Genomic DNA, 21,204 nt, shown 5'->3' on the forward strand with positions numbered 1-21,204 from the left:
AAGCACCTTTTCATATGCCTGTTTGGCATTTGTATGTCTTCTTTACAGAAATGTCTATTCAGATCTTTTGCTCATTTTCAAATTAGATTATTAGATGTTTTCCTATAGAGTTGTTTGAGCTCCTTATATATTCTGGTTATTACTCTCTTGTCAGATGGGTAGTTTGCAAATATTTTCTCCCATTCTGTGGGTTGTCTCTTCACCTTGTTGATTGTTTCCTTTGTTGTGCAGAAGCTTTTAAACTTGATGTGATCTCATTTGTCCACTTTTGCTTTGGTTGCCTGTGCTTGTGGGGTATTACTCAAGAAAGTTTTGCCCAGACCAATGTCCTGGAGTTTCCCCAACGTTTCCTTTTAGTACTTTTATAGTTTGAAGTTTTATATTTAAGTCTTTAATCCATTTTTATTTGAGTTTTGTATATGGTGAGAAATGGGGGTCTAGTTTCATTCTTCTGCATATGGATATCCAATTTTCCCAGCACCATTTATTGAAGAGACTGTCTTTTCCCCAGTATATGTTCTTGGCATCTTTGTTAAAAATTAGTTCAGTGTATGGATTTGTTTCTGAGTTCTTGATTCTATTTCATAGATCTATGTGTCTGTTTTTATGCCTGTACCATGCTGTTTTGGTTATTGTAGCTCTGCAGCATAATTTGAAGTCAGGTAATGGGATTCTTCCCGTTTTGTTCCTTTTACTCTGGATAGCTTTGGCTATGCTGGGTCTTTTGTGGTTCCAGATGAATTTTATAATTATTTTTCTATTTCTTTGAGCCATGTTATTTGTATTTTGATAGGGATTGCATACAATCTGTAGATTGCTTTGGGTAGTATGGACATTTTAACAATATTGAGTCTTCCAATCCATGAACATGAAACATCTTTCAATTTTTTGGTGCCTTTTTAAATTTCTTTTGTCAGTGTTTTATAGTTTTCTTTTTTTTTTTTTTTTTTTTTTCAGTTGTGATTTTATTATTTTCAATTTAAAAATTGTGTTAAATACACATAACAAAATTTATGATCTTAACCATTTCACATGTACAGTTCAATGGAATTGATTACATTCATAATGTTGAGCAGCCATCACCATCATCAATCTCCAGAACTCTTTACATCTTGTAAAACTGAAACTCTATACCCATTAAACAACATCTCGCCATGCTCCCTCTCCCTCAGCCCTTGGCAATCACCATTCTACTTTCTGTCTCTAAAAATTTGACTACACTAATTGTCTCCGGTAGGTGGAATTACACAGTATTTATCTTTTTGTGACTGGCTTATTTCACTTAGCATAATGTCCTCAGGTTCATTGATGTTGTAGCATATGTTAGATTTTTCTTCCTTTTTAAGGCTAAATATTATTCCACTCTATATGTATGCACTACATTTTGCTTATCCATTTAGCTGTTGATGGACACCTGGGTTGCTTCCATGTTGTTACTATTGTAAAACATGCTGCTATGAACACAGGTGTACAGATATCTCTTTGAGACCTTGCTTTCAATTCTTTTTTTTTTTTTTCTTTTTTTTTATTTTATTATTATTATTATTATTATTCTTATTATTATACTTTAGGTTTTATGGTACATGTGCGCAATGTGCAGGTAAGTTACATATGTATACATGTGCCATGCTGGTGCGCTGCACCCACCAACTCGTCATCTAGCATTAGGTATATCTCCCAATGCTATCCCTCCCCCCTCCCCCCACCCCACAACAGTCCCCAGAGTGTGATGTTCCCCTTCCTGTGTCCATGTGTTCTCATTGTTCAATTCCCACCTATGAGTGAGAATATGCGGTGTTTGGTTTTTTGTTCTTGCGATAGTTTACTGAGAATGATGATTTCCAATTTCATCCATGTCCCTACAAAGGACGTGAACTCATCATTTTTTATGGCTGCATAGTATTCCATGGTGTATATGTGCCACATTTTCTTAATCCAGTCTATCATTGTTGGACATTTGGGTTGGTTCCAAGTCTTTGCTATTGTGAATAATGCAGCAATAAACATACGTGTGCATGTGTCTTTATAGCAGCATGATTTATAGTCCTTTGGGTATATACCCAGTAATGGGATGGCTGGGTCGAATGGAATTTCTAGTTCTAGATCCCTGAGGAATCGCCACACTGACTTCCACAAGGGTTGAACTAGTTTACAGTCCCACCAACAGTGTAAAAGTGTTCCTATTTCTCCACATCCTCTCCAGCACCTGTTGTTTCCTGACTTTTTAATGATTGCCATTCTAACTGGTGTGAGATGGTATCTCATTGTGGTTTTGATTTGCATTTCTCTGATGGCCAGTGATGGTGAGCATTTTTTCATGTGTTTTTTGGCTGCATAAATGTCTTCTTTTGAGAAGTGTCTGTTCATGTCCTTCGCCCACTTTTTGATGGGATTGTTTGTTTTTTTCTTGTAAATTTGTTGGAGTTCATTGTAGATTCTGGATATTAGCCCTTTGTCAGATGAGTAGGTTGCGAAAATTTTCTCCCATTTTGTAGGTTGCCTGTTCACTCTGATGGTAGTTTGTTTTGCTGTGCAGAAGCTCTTGAGTTTAATTAGATCCCATTTGTCAATTTTGGCTTTTGTGGCCATTGCTTTTGGTGTTTTAGACATGAAGTCCTTGCCCATGCCTATGTCCTGAATGGTAATGCCTAGGTTTTCTTCTAGGGTTTTTATGGTTTTAGGTCTAACATTTAAGTCTTTAATCCGTCTTGAATTGATTTTTGTATAAGGTGTAAGGAAGGGATCCAGTTTCAGCTTTCTACATATGGCTAGCCAGTTTTCCCAGCACCATTTATTAAATAGGGAATCCTTTCCCCATTTCTTGTTTTTGTCAGGTTTGTCAAAGATGAGATACTTGTAGATATGTGGCATTATTTCTGACGGCTCTGTTCTGTTCCATTGATCTATATCTCTGTTTTGGTACCAGTACCATGCTGTTTTGGTTACTGTAGCCTTGTAGTATAGTTTGAAGTCAGGTAGTGTGATGCCTCCAGCTTTGTTCTTTTGGCTTAGGACTGACTTGGCGATGCGGGCTCTTTTTTGGTTCCATATGAACTTTAAAGTAGTTTTTTCCAATTCTGTGAAGAAAGTCATTGGTAGCTTGATGGGGATGGCATTGAATCTGTAAATTACCTTGGGAAGGATCGCCATTTTCATGATATTGATTCTTCCTACCCATGAGCATGGAATGTTCTTCCATTTGTTTGTATCCTCTTTTATTTCCTTGAGCAGTGGTTTGTAGTTCTCCTTGAAGAGGTCTTTCACATCCCTTGTAAGTTGGATTCCTAGGTATTTTATTCTCTTTGAAGCAATTGTGAATGGGAGTTCACTCATGATTTGGCTCTCTGTTTGTCTGTTATTGATGTATAAGAATGCTTGTGATTTTTGCACATTGATTTTGTATCCTGAGACTTTGCTGAAGTTGCTTATCAGCTTAAGGAGATTTTGGGCTGAGACAATGGGGTTTTCTAGATATACTATCATGTCATCTGCAAACAGGGACAATTTGACTTCCTCTTTTCCTAATTGAATACCCTTTATTTCCTTCTCCTGCCTAATTGCCCTGGCCAGAACTTCCAACACTATGTTGAATAGAAGTGGTGAGAGAGGGCATCCCTGTCTTGTGCCAGTTTTCAAAGGGAATGCTTCCAGTTTTTGCCCATTCAGTATGATATTGGCTGTGGGTTTGTCATAAATAGCTCTTATTATTTTGAGATACGTCCCATCAATTCCTAATTTATTGAGAGTTTTTAGCATGAAGGGTTGTTGAATTTTGTCAAAGGCCTTTTCTGCATCTATTGAGATAATCATGTGGTTTTTGTCTTTGGTTCTGTTTATATGCTGGATTACATTTATTGATTTGCGTATATTGAACCAGCCTTGCATCCCAGGGATGAAGCCCACTTGATCATGGTGGATAAGCTTTTTGATGTGCTGCTGGATTCTGTTTGCCAGTATTTTATTGAGGATTTTTGCATCAATGTTCATCAAGGATATTGGTCTAAAATTCTCTTTTTTTGTTGTGTCTCTGCCAGGCTTTGGTATCAGGATGATGCTGGCCTCATAAAATGAGTTAGGGAGGATTCCCTCTTTTTCTATTGATTGGAATAGTTTCAGAAGGAATGGTACCAGCTCCTCCTTGTACCTCTGGTAGAATTCGGCTGTGAATCCATCTGGACCTGGACTTTTTTTGGTTGGTAAGCTATTGATTATTGCCACAATTTCAGCTCCTGTTATTGGTCTATTCAGAGATTCAACTTCTTCCTGGTTTAGTCTCGGGAGGGTGTATGTGTCGAGGAATTTATCCATTTCTTCTAGATTTTCTAGTTTATTTGCATAGAGGTGTTTGTAATATTCTCTGATGGTAGTTTGTATTTCTGTGGGATCGGTGGTGATATCCCCTTTATCATTTTTTATTGCATCTATTTGATTCTTCTCTCTTTTTTTCTTTATTAATCTTGCTAGCGGTCTATCAATTTTGTTGATCCTTTCAAAAAACCAGCTCCTGGATTCATTGATTTTTTGAAGGGTTTTTTGTGTCTCTATTTCCTTCAGTTCTGCTCTGATTTTAGTTATTTCTTGCCTTCTGCTAGCTTTTGAATGTGTTTGCTCTTGCTTTTCCAGTTCTTTTAATTGTGATGTTAGGGTGTCAATTTTGGATCTTTCCTGCTTTCTCTTGTGGGCATTTAGTGCTATAAATTTCCCTCTACACACTGCTTTGAATGCATCCCAGAGATTCTGGTATGTTGTGTCTTGGTTCTCGTTGGTTTCAAAGAACATCTTTATTTCTGCCTTCATTTCGTTATGTACCCAGTAGTCATTCAGGAGCAGGTTGTTCAGTTTCCACGTAGTTGAGCGGTTTTGAGTGAGATTCTTAATCCTGAGTTCTAGCTTGATTGCACTGTGATCTGAGAGACAGTTTGTTACAATTTCTGTTCTTTTACATTTATTGAGGAGAGCTTTACTTCCAAGTATATGGTCAATTTTGGAATAGGTGTGGTGTGGTGCTGAAAAAAATGTATATTCTGTTGATTTGGGGTGGAGAGTTCTGTAGATGTCTATTAGGTCCGCTTGGTGCAGAGCTGAGTTCAATTCCTGGGTATCCTTGTTGACTTTCTGTCTCGTTGATCTGTCTAATGTTGACAGTGGGGTGTTAAAGTCTCCCATTATTAATGTGTGGGAGTCTAAGTCTCTTTGTAGGTCACTCAGGACTTGCTTTATGAATCTGGGTGCTCCTGTATTGGGTGCATATATATTTAGGATAGTTAGCTCTTCTTGTTGAATTAATCCCTTTACCATTATGTAATGGCCTTCTTTGTCTCTTTTGATCTTTGTTGGTTTAAAGTCTGTTTTATCAGAGACTAGGATTGCAACCCCTGCCTTTTTTTGTTTTCCATTTGCTTGGTAGATCTTCCTCCATCCTTTTATTTTGAGCCTATGTGTGTCTCTGCACGTGAGATGGGTTTCCTGAATACAGCACACTGATGGGTCTTGAGTCTTTATCCAGTTTGCCAGTCTGTGTCTTTTAAATGGAGCATTTAGTCCATTTACATTTAAAGTTAATATTGTTATGTGTGAATTTGATCCTGTCATTATGATGTTAGCTGGATATTTTGCTCGTTAGTTGATGCAGTCTCTTCCTAGTCTCGATGTTCTTTACATTTCGGTATGATTTTGCAGTGGCTGGTACCGGTTGTGCCTTTCCATGTTTAGCGCTTCCTTCAGGAGCTCTTTTAGGGCAGGCCTGGGGGTGACAAAATCTCTCAGCATTTGCTTGTCTGTAAAGTATTTTATTTCTCCTTCACTTATGAAGCTTAGTTTGGCAGGATATGAAATTCTGGGTTGAAAATTCTTTTCTTTAAGAATGTTGAATATTGGCCCCCACTCTCTTCTGGCTTGTAGGGTTTCTGCCGAGAGATCCGCTGTTAGTCTGATGGGCTTCCCTTTGATGGTAACCCGACCTTTCTCTCTGGCTGCCCTTAACATTTTTTCCTTCATTTCAACTTTGGTGAATCTGACAATTATGTGTCTTGGAGTTGCTCTTCTCGAGGAGTATCTTTGTGGCGTTCTCTGTATTTCCTGAATCTGAATGTTGGCCTGTCTTGCTAGATTGGGGAAGTTCTCCTGGATAATATCCTGCAGAGTGTTTTCCAACTTGTTTCCATTCTCCCCGTCACTTTCAGGTACACCAATCAGACGTAGATTTGGTCTTTTCACATAGTCCCACATTTCTTGGAGGCTTTGCTCGTTTCTTTTTATTCTTTTTTCTCTAAACTTCCCTTCTCGCTTCATTTCATTCATTTCATCTTCCAGGGCTGATACCCTTTCTTCCATTTGATCGCATCGGCTCCTGAGGCTTCTGCATTCTTCACGTAGTTCTCGAGCCTTGGTTTTCAGCTCCATCAGCTCCTTTAAGCACTTCTCTGTATTGGTTATTCTAGTTATACATTCTTCTAAATTTTTTTCAAAGTTTTCAACTTCTTTGCCTTTGGTTTGAATATCCTCCCGTAGCTCGGAGTAATTTGATCGTCTGAAGCCTTCTTCTCTCAGCTCGTCAAAGTCATTCTCCGTCCAGCTTTGTTCCGTTGCTGGTGAGGAACTGCGTTCCTTTGGAGGAGGAGAGGTACTCTGGTTTTTAGAGTTTCCAGTTTTTCTGCTCTGTTTTTTCCCCATCTTTGTGGTTTTATCTACTTTTGGTCTTTGATGATGGTGATGCACAGATGGGTTTTTGGTGTGGATGTCCTTTCTGTTAGTTTTTCTTCTAACAGACAGAACCCTCAGCTGCAGGTCTGTTGGAGTACCTGGCCGGCCGTGTGAGGTGTCAGTCTGCCCCTGCTGGGGGGTGCCTCCCAGTTAGGCTGCTCAGGGGTCAGGGGTCAGGGACCCAGTTGAGGAGGCAGTCTGCCCGTTCTCAGATCTCCAGCTGCGTGCTGGGAGAACCACTGCTCTCCTCACAGCTGTCAGACAGGGACATTTAAGTCTGCAGAGGTTACTGCTGTCTTTTTGTTTGTCTGTGTCCTGCCCCCAGAGGTGGAGCCTACAGAGGCAGGCAGGCCTCCTTGAGCTGTGGTGGGCTCCACCCAGTTCAAGCTTCCAGGCTGCTTTGTTTACCTAAGGGAGCCTGGGCAATGGCGGGCGCCCCTCCCCCAGCCTCGCTGCCGACTTGCTGTTTGATCTCAGACTGCTGTGCTAGCAATCAGCGAGACTCCGTGGGCGTAGGACCCTCTGAGCCAGGTGCGGGCTATACTCTCCTGGGGCACCGTTTCCTAAGCCCGTCGGAAAAGCACAGTATTCGGGTGGGAGTGGCCCGATTTTCCAGGTGCCGTCTGTCACCCCTGGAAGGGGAACTCCCTGACCCCTTGCGCTTCCCGAGTGAGGCAATGCCTCGCCCCTGCTTCGGCTGGCGCACGGTGCGCTCACCGACTGACCTGCGCCCACTGTCTGGCACTCCCTAGTGAGATGAACACGGTACCTCAGATGGAAATGCAGAAATCACCCGTCTTCTGCGTCGCTCGCGCTGGGAGCTGTAGACCGGAGCTGTTCCTATTCGGCCATCTTGGCTCCCCATCCCTTATAGTTTTCATTGTAGAAATCTTTCACTTCTTTGGTTAATTCCTAGGTATTTAATTTTATCTGTGGCTATTGTAAATGGGATTACTTTATTTTAATTTCTTTTTCATATTGTTAACTGTTGGCATAAAGAAATATTACTGATTATTGTATGTTGATTTTGCATCCTGCAACTTTACTGAATTTGTTTATCAGTTCTAATAGTTTTGTGGTGGTCTTTAGGTTTTTCCAAATATAAGATCATATCATCTACAAGAAAGGACAATTTGACTTTTTCTTTCCAACTTGGATGCCCTTTATTTCTTTCTCTTTTCTGGTATCTCTAGCTAGGACCTCAGTACTATGTTGAATAACAGTGGTGAAAGTGGGCATCTTTGGCTTATTGCAGATCTTAAAGGAAAAGCTTTCAGTTTTTCGCCATTCAGTATTATACTAACTGAGGATCTGTACATATGGCTTTTATCTTGCTGAGGTATGTTCCTTTTATACCCAGTTTTTTTTTTTGGGGGGAGGGGGTGTTTATCATGAAGGAATGTTGAATTCTATCAAATGCTTTTTCAGCATCATTTGAAATTATCATACAGTTTTTATCCTTCATTCTATTGATATGATGTATAATACTGATTGATTTGCATATGTTAAACTATCCTTGCATCCCTGGGATAAATCCCACTTGGTCATGATGAATGATCTTTTTGGTTTGCTAGTATTTTGTTGAGGATTTTTAAACCAATATTTACCAGAGATATAGAGATATTGGCCTGTAGTTTTCTTTTTTTGATGTGTCTTTGTCTGGTTTTGGTATCAGAATAATACTGACCTCATAAGAATGACTTTGAAGTATTCTCTCCTGCTCTATTTTTTGAAATAGTTTCAGTAAAATTGGTATTAGTTCTTCTTTAAATGTTTGGTAGCATTCAGCAGTGACGCCACTGGGTCTCAGGCTTTCTTTTACTGGGCGATATTTTATTATGGCTTCAATCTTGTTACTTGTTATTGGTCTGTTTAGGTTTTGGATTTCTCCATGGTTCAATCTTGGTAGGTTGTGTGTATCCAGGAATGTATCCATTTCCTCTAGGTTTTCCAATGTATTGGTGTATAGTTGCTCATAGTAGCCAGTGATGATCCTTTGAATTTCTGAAGTATCAGTTGTAATATCTCATTTTTCATCTCCGATTTTATTTATTTGAGTCTTCTCTCTTTTTTCTTAGTTAGTCTGGTTAAAGTTTTGTTCATTTTATTTATCTTTTCAGAAAATCGACTTTTGTTTCATTGAACTTTTGTATTGTTTTCTTCATTTCAATTTCATTTATTTCTGCTCTAATCTTTACTATTTCTTTTTTTTTCTATTAACTTTTGGTTTGGTTTGCTCTTGCTTTGCTAGTTCTTTAAGATCCATCATTAGGTTATTTATTTGAAGTGTTCTTCTTTTTTTGATGTAGGCACTTAGAGCTATAAATTTTCCTCTTAGTACAACTTTCACTGTATCCCATAGGTTTTAGTATGTGGTGTTTCTATTATCATTTGTTTCAATAAATTTCTCAGTTTCCTTCTTAATATAGTCATTGACCCACTGGTCATTCAGGAGCATATTGTTTAATTTCCGTGTGTTTTTACAGTTTCCAAAATTCCTCATTATTGATTTCTCATCTATTTCATTGTAGTCAGAGAAGATGCTCGATATCTTTCAATTTTTAAAAATGTTTTAAGACTTGTTTTGTGACCTAACATATGGTCTATCCTTGAGAATGATCTGTGTGTTGAGTAGAAGAATGTGTATTATTCAGCTGTTGGATGAAGTGTTCTATAAATATCAATTAAGTCCATTTGTTCTATAGTGCAGATTAAGTTCCATGTTTCTTTGTCGCGTTTCTATCTGGAAGATCCATCCAATGCCGAAAGAGGAGTGTTAAAGTCGATCTCTCAGCTTTATATACCTGGGTGCTCAAGTGCTCAGCAACCTTAGAACTCTACCAGGAAAGCACACGCCTTCCCTGACAGTGCCCCACCTATAGCGAGTGTGGCGTGCTCCCTTTTCTGTGCTCACATCAAGAGATCCTGGACAGGATCTCTGTCAAATCACTTCCCATGCCATGTTGTAATTGCCTGTATATTGCCTGTGTGAGCTCTACAGGAGCAGAGAATGCCTTAGACTTATGCCTTAGCCCACGGGAGCTCTGCCAGACCACCATCCATGTTCACTTACAGCCCAAGGGCGCTTCAGTCAGCTTGTGGTGAAGGCTGCCCATGCCTGGGACTCATCCTTCAGGGCAGTGGCCTCCTGTCTGGCCCAGTGCAGGTCCACAAATGTCTAAGAGCCCAGGTCTGGATTTGGGGACCCCAAGAGCCTATGTAGTGCTCTACCCCTCTGTAGCCAGGCTGGTACCTAAGGTGCAAGATGGAGTTCCCTTTATGTTTCCCTCTGCTTTTTTCAAGCAGAAGGAGTCTTTCACCATTGCCACCATAGCTGGGAGTGTACTGGGTCTCACCTGAAGCCAACACATCTCAGAGTCTCACCCAAGGCCCTTACATAGCACCTGGATATCACTGCTGGTTATTCAGGGCCTAAGGGCTGTTTATTCAGCAGGTGATAAATCCTCCCAGGACTGGCTCCTTCCCTTCAAAGTAGTGAGTTCCCTTCTGGCCCAAGGTGTGTCTAGAAACATGGTCCACGAGCTAGGGCCTGAAACGCCAGCCTCATGACTCTGCCTGGTGCCCTATCCTATTGTTGCTGAGCTGGTATCCAAGATGCAAGACAAAGTCTTCTTTTCTTTTCAGAAGGCAGTTTTTTAACAACTGACAAAATGGCCTTTGGTTTTTCTTAGAATTTGCTGACAATTCTTGACAATCTCTGCCTAAACAGCTTCTTAGAGATGGCTGTTAACAGGATGTTAGGTGTGAGATTAATTTTTTTCTTTTTCTGCTATTTCTTTATGTCTTATTGTAACAAACTTGGGGAGAAAAATAAAATCTGGCAGAAAAAAAAATCCCTAATCTGGATGGGCATGGTGGTTTACGCCTCTAATCCCAGCACTTTGGGAGGCCAAGGCACGTGAATCACCTGAGGTCAGGAGTTTGAGACCAGTCTGGCCAATATGGTGAAACCCCCTCTCTACTAAAAATATAAAAAATTAGCCAGGCATGGTGGTGGGCACCTGTAATCCCAGCTACATGGGAGGCTGAGGCAGGAGAATTGCTTGAACCCAGGAGGCGATGGTTGCAGTGAGCCAAGATTGCACCATTGCCCTCCAGCCTGAGCGACAGAGCGAGACTCCGTCTCAAACAAACAAACAAACAAAAAATCACTAATCTTGCAGCTTGGAGACAATGACTATTAACAGTTTCGTTTGCTTCTTTCCAGACCTTTTCCAGCACTATTTTGAATGTCAATAAATATTCCATACATAGATGCACCACGATATATTTTTAACCATTCTATTGTTAGATACTTGGGTTGTTTTCAATTTTCACACTTATAAATAACTTTGTGATTAATATCATGAAGAATAAACCTTTGTTCATATCTCTGTTTACTTACTAATTCTTAGAGGGTAATTTATAGCTTTTGATAAGTACTGCCAAATTATCCTCCAAAGAGATGATGGTGGTGATAAAACATGACTAATGTTACTGAGTGCTTAAAATATTCTAGACCCCTTGCTAAGGGCTTTTGTGAATTGTCTCATATGATCCTCACCAGAACCTTAGAAAGGAGGTACTGCTATTCTGCTCATTTTGCAGAACAGGAAAAAAAAAAAAAAAACTCAGAGAGGTTAAAGTCAATTGTGCATGGGGATGTGGATGTGCGTATATCTCCAGAAGGAAGCATGAAAAACATTAGTTGGGTAAGCATAGACACAGAATACACAAAGAAAGGGAGAAGGGAAGGAGGGGAGGAAGGGAGGAAGGGAGGAAGGGAGGAAGAAAGGAAGGAAGGAAGGAAGGAGGGAGGGAAGGAAAGAAGGAAGGAGGGACGGAGGGAGGGAGGGGGGAGGGAAGAGGGAGGGAAGGAAGGAGGGAAGGAAGGAAAAAGAAAGAAAGGAAGGAAGGAAGGAAGGAAGGAAAACATTAGTGAGGTGTGTGATCTCAACAGGGTTGCTGGGTAGCTAGGGGACATTGGTGGGAGGCAGGCTCTTCACCGTACATTTTTCCATCTTTTGAATTTTAAACCACAGCAATGTATTCCATATTCAAAAATAAACGAAAACATTTACTTAACTCACTTTCTATATACATTCAAAAACAAATCAAGACTGGATGTGGTGGCTCACACCTATAATTCCAGGACTTTGGGAGGCCAAGGTGGGAGGATCCCTTGAACCCAGGAGTTTGAGACCAGTCTAGGCAACATAGTGAAACCCCATTTCTAAATAAAATTTAAAAATTAGCCAGGCATGGTGGTGTGCACCTGTAGTCCCAACTACTTGGGAGGCTGAAGTGAGAGGATTGCTTGAGCCCAGAAGGTCAAGGCTGCAGTGAGTTGTGATCACACTGCTGCATTCCAGCCTGGGCAACAGAGCAAGACTCTGTCAATACATAAATAAATAAATTTTAAAATGTATACTGAACAGCAGGCATCGTTTAAAAAATTTTGTATATGGGCTACCTCTCTCACCCACAAATGCCAGTACTTTGTTTCTGAGTTTGAGAAAAGCCTTTAGAACATCTCCAGACACCTGCTCTGGGAGGAGAGTGTTGATTACATCACAGAGGTGGAGAAGAAGAGCCCAGCGATTTGTCCTGGACCTTTCCTGGAATTCTGGGTGCACCCTGGCAGGTGACATCCCAGGCCATTCTTGCTGGGCCCTCCCTCTGGTGGGTCCCTGGGCTCAGCTCAGCCAGCCCTCCTGCTGTGTGCACAGGTTGCTCGGCTTCCTCAGTGGCTCCACAGTGAACGTGAACATCATGGCTCCCTTTGTGTTCTCCCAGACCAAGCTGGGCCAAATCTCTCTTGACCTGTAGAACTGCCAGCCAGTCTTCACTAGGATCCACATGCGAGCAAGGCAGGTACTGTGCAGGGAGAGCTGAGTGCCCTGCAGGGTACAGTGCGGGGACAGTGCCATGCTGCAGCGATCACCAGGCTTACTGGGGCCAGAGCTCCAGCAAACTATGCCACCAGAATACCTCTCTTCTTATTTCAGAGTCCCCTCTTCTGCCCAGGTTTCTCTACCAGGGAGGTTAGATTTCTAAGCAGGAGGAATGCCTTCTTTCTGAAAGCACATGCCTTCCTTGATAGTGCCCCTGCCTATAAGGAGTCTGGCATGCTCCCCTTTTTGCCCTTACATAGAGTGATCCTGGACAGGATCACTGTCAAATCACTTCTCATGCTGTGTTGTAATTGTCTGCATATGCCCGCGTGAGCTCTATAAGAGCAGAGGCTGCCTTAGACTTATCATTTATTTATTCAACAAATATGGAGCCAGGTAGGCACTGTGTTGTTCCTGGAGAACAAGACGGAGAAAGATGGGTGGATGGTTAAATGAATAAATGAATTAAAGTGCAGATGGGAAGAGGGGTGGCTGGGAGGATAGATGGATAGATAGACGGATGGATGCTGGTTGGATGGATGAATGAAGGATGGATAAGTAGGTAGATGGATGGAGGCAAGGATGGATAGAGGGATGAACTGAAGTATAAATAGAGCAAATGATGGACTATAGTAGACTTTAGCAGACTCCCCTGAAAACTTTAGTAGACTAACCTGAAAAGACTTTAGTAGACTACCCTGAAAACCTAAGCTGGGCTCACGAGATGAGGTCTAAAAATACATGCTTACTTAATTTAAGAGTCATGAGCTCAGGGTTAACCAGGTTCTATAGCACTATATTTCAAACAGATCATTCTCTAAAAAAGCATCCAGAGGCTTGGGCTGGGGACCCAATCATCATGATGATCTCTAAGGTCATTATTTCATGGTTGAGAAGGATGCTATAAGCCTTAGGGAGGTGCTATAAATCAGGAGTGCTACAGTTCAATTTCATCATGGGTTTAACAAGGTAGGCAGGCTAACCTGAGAGTTCAACCACATGGTCTCTGAGATCCTTTCTAACTCCCAGATTCTGAATTCAATGCCTTAGAACATGGGTCACATGCTCAAATGCCTATTGGGGTAGGAAAGTAGCATAAATTAGTAAGCGGGGTCCAGTTTAAAGAAATACAACATTCAAGTTCAATTTCAATTTTCGGGATGCAATAGAGAGTGGTGGGCACTGTGGCAAATTGGACAGCACATGTCTCATCTGAAGCAGGCAGCCCCTCCTTGGCTCCAGTTGACTATGGCCATGCCAGTCTTGCCAGTTTTCTGTATTTTGAAGAAACCGGAAGTAAATTTTGAAACTTCACTGTAAAAATTTAGAAGACTATTTTTGCAAAAGAAAACACACCTGTGGGCCTCGTGTGGCCTGCAGCCTGCCATTCTACAGTCTCTATTTTAGAACATGATTTCTAAGGAGAAATGCCCTCTAAGTACCTTAGCTCAAGTCACAAAGAATGTAAAAGACACTCCTTGTTTAAGAGAAGGCAGGTACCCTGTGGTAATGGGTTGAATGCACCCCAGCCAATTTCTTTTCTTTCATTTAGTCTTCACAACAACCCTATTTTACATTTTATGGATAAGAGATACAGAGAGGTTATATAAACTGGACAAGGTCATACAGCCAGGAAATAGTGATGCTGGGATTCAAGCAATCTGTGTTTTTAACTATTCTGGTAGTTTGAGTTAATATATGCCATGAATTGAGTTGGGCACGGTGGCTCATGCCTGTAATCCCAGCACTTTGGGAGGCCGAGGCGGGTGGATCACGAGGTCACGAGATCAAGACCATCCTGGCCAACATGCTGAAACCCTGTCTCTACTAAAAATACAAAAAATTAGCTGGGCGTGGTGGCGCGCACCGTAGTCCCAGCTATTTGGGAGGCTGAGGCAGGAAAATTGCTTGAACCTGGGAGGTGGAGGTTGCAGTGAGCCGAGATCACGCCACTGCACTCCAGCCTTGTGACAGAGCAAGATTCTTGTCTAAAAACAAGCAAACAAACAACAACAACAACAAAAAACATATGCCGTGAACTTAGACTAGTCTCTGGAGCAAAGGAAACCTTTTGTAACCTTTAGCTATAATTGTTATTGTTTCTAATGCTCCTACTCCCCAGCCTGCTCTGTGCAGTGACGGAGACCATGTTGAAATGAATCCTGGATACCTCCCTAGCCAACATGGTAAGTTTGAAAAGGGAAACTAGGCAGACCCTTTGCAGCTGAAGTATGGAGGGGTAGCCAAGATGGGAGAGGCAGCCATGCCAGTTTTATTCCTGGGCTCTCTAGCCTCCCAGAGTTTTGCTTTCCTGTCCTTTTTATGAGTCCCTGATACTGGGCAAGGGGGAGAGAAAGGGACATTTCATGAGGGACAACTACATACCAAGTAGTTTACACCTGTGGAAGACGAAGATTTGCATTGTGTTATAAAGGAATCTGATAGAATCATTTAATCTCATCTGATAAATTTATTCTTCAAAGAGAAAGGCATACAGATATTTTCTTATCAAGAGAATTCAGCATCTGTTTACTGGTTACAATTTGATCAATGAGATTTCCACCAGCAAGTTCATTATCACAACGTTGGTAAACAATCAGCTTCTTCTGGCAAACATGGGTTTACAACTTAAACGAACAATTGCAATTCCCTACAACAGCCTGTCTAATAAACGCAGTGTCTCCGTCACAAATATGTTTGGATTAAGGGTATAGGTTGTAATGCTTGCAAAATAACTTAAGAATTTTTTTTTTTGAAAAAGAGCACTGTGTCCTACTGACCAGGTTTGGATTCCTCCAGGAGTAGACACTGAAACAAGGGTTTGAATGCAAGCAGTTTATTTGGGAGGTGGTCCCAGGAAGCACAAGTAGGAGAGTGAGGATTAGAGACAGGGAAGAGGAGGCAGCTCATATGGTGTGATATCAAGCCAGTTACCATTATGAGCACTGGAGCTTAGTCTCCTTGGGGAAGCCTGGTTCAGTGCATAGAACATGCCTTAGAATTACCCCACCCAAGGGAGAGGGAGCTGGGGTATTTATACACCAACTCCCATCAGTCTTTGGTTGAGGGCTGCTCCTGGGAGCATTGATTCCATGGTACTTCCAGCCTATGCACAGGCAGGAAAAGCAGGTTTTGGAGGCTCCAATAGACAGATGCAAGTGGAAGCTGGACTCAAGTGGCAAAGGAAGGTAGTATGAGGAGGTATGAACAATATTTTCCTGACCTTCTTAGCAACCCAGCCAGAAATCCAATTTTATGATGACAAGCTAGAGAATAAATATAAATTTCACCTAAAGCATTTACCCCACCTGAATAAAGCTATTTATCCTTGGTTCTCTTACACTACTATGTGAATCTCCAACTTACTCCCTTATCTTTTAACTAAAGGTAATAATTAGCCCTCAGGATGCACTCACAAAAGCATTTTGTCAAAAGTCTTTTCCTTAAAAGTTTCTCATTAAAATGCCATCACAGCTACTGATTTGTGCTTCTGTTCTTTAAATTTGTCGAACATTGAATTAATGGCTTTGAGGCTTATAAGAATATCCTATAATTGGCTGGGCACCATGGCACACGCCTGTAATCCCAACACTTTGGGAGGCTAAAAAGGGCAGATCACTTGAGGTCAGGAGTCCAAGACCAGCCTGGCCAACGTGGTCAAACCCTGTCTCTACTAAAAATATAAAAATGAGACTGGCGTTGTGACGGGTGCCTGTAATTCCAGCTACTTAGGAGGGTGAGGCAGGAGAATCACTTGAACTCGGGAGGCAGAGATTGCAGCGAGCTAAGATCGCACCACTGCACTCCAACCTGGGCGATAGAATGAGACTCCATCTCAAAAAAAAAAAAAAAAAAAAAAAAAGAGAGAGAGAGAGAGAATGCTATAATAATTAAATATTTGAGGCTTATAATTTTGTCCCCCACATGGCCATGCTATGAGGTGTAGAATATAATTCCTTCCATTTTTGAGATGAGAAAAAAGGCTCAGAGAGGTAGAGTGACTTGCCCAAGGACACTATATAAGTTTTAGCTGTTATCATTGCTATATAGTTCATTGCTGAGTGGCGCTCAAACTGATTAAAACATTGGTTCTCAACTCAAGGCAAGGCAAGTTTGCATGCCAAGGGGCATTGGCAGCATCTGGAGACATTTTTGGTTGTCACAACTAGGGGAGTGCTCCTGGCATCTAGTGGGTAGAAGCCGGGGATGCTGGTAAACATCCTACAGGGCACAGGACAGCCACATGTGACAGAGAGTGATCTGGTCCAAAATATCAATAGTGCCAACACTGAGAAGCCCTAAATGAAATGTTGACGTTGATGGTGGTAATGTGATGATATTTCTATCATGCAGAAAATGGCAGAGCTCAGACTGAATTAGATTGATTTGGTCCCTTGATGGGGACCTGGAGGCCCATGGAGGGATAGAATCTATCTAGGGTCACACAGCCAGGTGGAGGCAGCCGGGCTGGAAGGGTGGCCCAAGGCTCCTCTCACCGAGATCTCTGCTCCTCTGTATTTCAGCTGTGCCCAGTGGTCCAATTCTGGTTCTACATTGTCTATCAACAGTTGAACGTTCTGAAAAGTGAGTTGTGCCAATGGCTTGAGACCAAATCTGTTTAGACCATTGCATACCCCCTTCCCCCACTCCTGCTTTCTCCCCTTCATGGCTGCCAGAGAGATTTTTCTGGATCACATCTCTGATCAAAATCTTCTGCAGATGACCAGGAGGATCAAGGGCACACCCCCAAGGCTGGCAGTTGAGATCTCTCCTGCAACTGCTCCATCCAGCCTTAGTCTTGTCTTCCCTCTTGCTGCTCCAGCTGGTTGGCCTCAGCCACCCCCATACATGCCAGCCCCTTTTGAGACACAATGGCTTTGCTCCTGGAGACTTCCTACATCCTCTTTCTGTGCCTGGAAAACTCTTTTACCCCTTCAAGGTGTGACTCCAATGATTTGTCCTTCCAAAGCCTTTGCAGATCTCTCCAGGCAGAAGGACTCCCTCCTGAGGACTTCTGCAGGACTGTGCACACCCATCTGGTACTCATCATATAGCTTAGTAACTCTCTGTTTCTTGGCTGTGTCTTTATCTAGACCAGCTTGTTAAGGGTGGAGACTTTGTTGTACTCCCTCTTGTATTTGTCTTATAGTCCTTATTGGGCACAGAGTAGACCCACCATGTCAATTTTGTTGGCATAGGAACTGGAGATGAAAGGAAGGAATGTGGATGGACAGAAGTATGAATGAATGATAAAATAGAAAAATGAAAAGATGAATGGAAGAATGTATGGATAGAAGGGTGGATGAGTGATATTTAAATAGAAGGAAGTATGGATGTGAAATGATGGATGGAGAACAAAGGAAGGGAGGGAGAAAGGGAGGGAGGGAGGGAGAGAGGAAGAAAGGAAGGGAGAGAGGGAGCGAGGGAGGGAGGAAGAAGGGAAGGAAAGAAGGCAACTTAGATGGATAAAAGATGAAGAATACATGGATGGATGGATGGGAGAAGCAAAGGGAGAAAGTTGGATAAAAGTATGGAAAGAAAGAAGGAAAGAAGGAAGGTTGAATAGGAGGATGAATGGATTAAAGTGTACATAAATGGTGGATGGAGAGGTGAGTGAATGAATGAAGGAAAGATTTATTACTGGATGTGTGGGAAGATGAATGGTGGCTAGGTGGATGGATAAATAATAGATGGATTAATGAATGGGTGAAGGAAGAAAAAAGCTATAGAGATGGATGAATGAAAAAGACGGAAGTAAAAAAGGAAAACTCGGTGGCTGGGCGGATGGACGGGAAGATGTGTAGAAAGATGTTGGTTAGGCAGGCAGTAAGGAGAGCTTCGTGGCTGGACAAGGAAGAGAGATGGATTACAACATGCCAAGTTGAGAATGCTCCACTGTCTGAGCCAGAAGACAGTGGGCTTTCTAGCTACAATGTAACAGTTTGGGAATAATCTCCCTCTCCTGCATAAATCTATGGATGACATGGGAAAATGAATGAGCTTCATAAGCTTATCTCTTATGTTTTTCTTGTCCGCCCTTCCCGTCGCCCCCTGTCTCCCTCTGTCTCCATCAGATGTCCACTCACTCGGATTATTTAGGGACCACCTCTCACCTCTCTCCCAAATACCCCTGTTGTCTCAGCAGTATCACCGCCTGGACTTTCAGGTAGGAGCAGCTGCTTCTCTCCTGAGGAATGTTCTGGGATTCGCCTCTGAGATTTTCTTCACATCTGAAACTAGCTCAATGGTGCCCCATCACTCACTTGAGTCTCCCAGGCAAATGTGCCACAGCTGTCCCCTTAAAAGAGGGAGTATGTGCCATGGCTTCAGAGCCAGGCAGGCTCTGCTTCTGCTTGACTGTGCAACCCTGGGCAAATCCCTTTACCTTTCTAAGCCTCGGTTTCTTCCTCCATCGGTGAGGATGATTAGCATTCCCCATATAAAGCTAATTCATAACTTGCAAGACACGCATTTTCCTTACATTGTAAATTTCTTAAATTGGAATGCATTGTATATTCAATGGCATGTCATAATTTAATTGGCAATTTAAAAATTTCTTATTGGCAAATTAAATAATGCATATCTTAATCAATGGTATTCTAGTGTGTGTGGAATATAATATGATGATTAGATAAAAACATGCCTGGTTATTTATCTAGCACAGACTAGGAGCTCAAACACTAGTGGTTTATTCCACTTTGCCTTTATTTTTTTTGTATTTATTTATTTTTGAGACGGAGTCTCGCTCTGTCACCCAGGCTGGAGTGATGCAATCAGGGCTCACTGTAACCTCCACCTCCCAGGTTCAAGTGATTCTCCTCCCTCAGCCTCCCGAGTAGCTGGGATTACAGGCACGTGCCACCACACCTGGCTAATTTTTGTATTTTTAGTAGAGACGGTGTTTCACCATGTTGGCCAGGCTGGTCTCGAACTCCTGACCTCAGGTGACCCGCCTGCCTCGGCCTCCCAAAGTGCTGGGATTACAGGCGTGAGCCACCATGCCTAGCCTGCCCTTAGTTTAAAATGTTAAATTAAGTGAGTTACTTGGCATCACAATATGTGGGGGTTTTAGGTCCATGATCTGCCTGCATCTCTGTCCTCTCAGCTTCTCCCAAGCCTTAGCATAATCCTGCCCGCCCCTCTAACTCATAGGAATTCTTGAATTACAGAAAACGTGTTTTCTTCCACAAAGTGGAACCTTCAGGGATCTTGGGGCAGAGCCATCTCTGAGTCTCCTTTCCTTGTTCATAATTCTTATATTGCAAAGTTGTTGTGAGGATTAAATGAGAGGCACAGAGTCTAGCATACAATAGGTGCTCAACTAATGTGGGCTATCTGGTTTTTTCCCCAGAACAAATACTTCCTGGGCTCTTTCATTAACTGGCTGCTTGAAAGTAAGTTTTGTTTTCTCATATCCACCCCACTGTCCCCTAGTCCTGCCTCCCTCTTCAGGGAAAAACAGTCCTTCCTCAAACGTTGGTGTAAAACCGTAGGGCCTCAGAGCACCTACCTGACACAGAATTTGTGCCTTGATCAACAGCACTAAAGCAGGGTTTCTGAATAGTCAATTTCATGGTGACCAGTGTTGCGGTGTGGTTCCTGAGATAGCCCACTCCACGGTGATTACTGTTACAACGCATTCTAGGGCCATCCTATTCCATAGTGATTCTTGTTATTGAGGTATCTCTGGAGTGTCCATCCCATAGTGGCCAGTGTTAGGTTCGTGGGATAGCCCACTCCACAGTGATCAGTGTTAGGGTGGGTCTCCTGAACTGACCTACTGCGCAGTGAAGGGTTTTATCATGAGCTTCCTGTGATCACGCACTCCAGGATGACTAGCCTTCTGGTGAAATTGCTGAAACTTCCCACTCCATAATGATCAGTGCTGTGGGATTCCTGGGATAGCCTGCCCCACAGGGAAGACTATTATAGTGAAATTCCTAAAATATTTCACGACTGTGGTCTGTTATTGAAATAACCGACTCCGTAAAGAAGGCGTTACCATCGGGCTCAGGACTAGCCCTTTCCCTTGGTGTTAAAGTGAAACGTTATGGTTATTACGGTGTTGGTATTACGGCTACATCCCTGGGCTATGCCACTTTTTAGTGAAGAATACAGGGCTGGAATTCCTGGGATAGCCCACTGCTCTATTGTGAGATTTCCAGAACTGATTTCTGAGTCTGGAGGAATTTTTTAAAAATCACTGTGCTTCCATTTCATTTCCCAAATCCCCTATGCTTACTGTTGGGGCAAGAGCAGAGGGAGGTAGGCAAAGAAGGAGAGTTGTCCTGGACCAAACTTCTGGACTAACTGCTGTTATAGGGTGCCTTGTGCCATTTCTCAGTTTCTCACCGAGGCTGGGCCCCAGACAGGAGGCAGGAGAAAAGATGGGACACTCCTCTCCCCCAAGCAGGCGGGGAAGCCTATTGATCCCCTGGGGAGCCAGGAAAGGTCTTAAGCCTTCTTGCTGTTTCTCTGGGACTTCTCCAACATTATGGTGAAAGCCAGAAAAGGTGAGTAGAAACAGCCCTAAGCCGGGCATCCTGAGACCTAGGTTTAGGACCCAGTTCAGACACTAACTCTCTGGGAGAACTTATGCCAGCCCCAC

Source organism: Pongo pygmaeus, chromosome 21 (assembly GCF_028885625.2).
Source record: "Pongo pygmaeus isolate AG05252 chromosome 21, NHGRI_mPonPyg2-v2.0_pri, whole genome shotgun sequence".
NCBI classification, from domain to species: domain Eukaryota; kingdom Metazoa; phylum Chordata; class Mammalia; order Primates; family Hominidae; genus Pongo; species Pongo pygmaeus.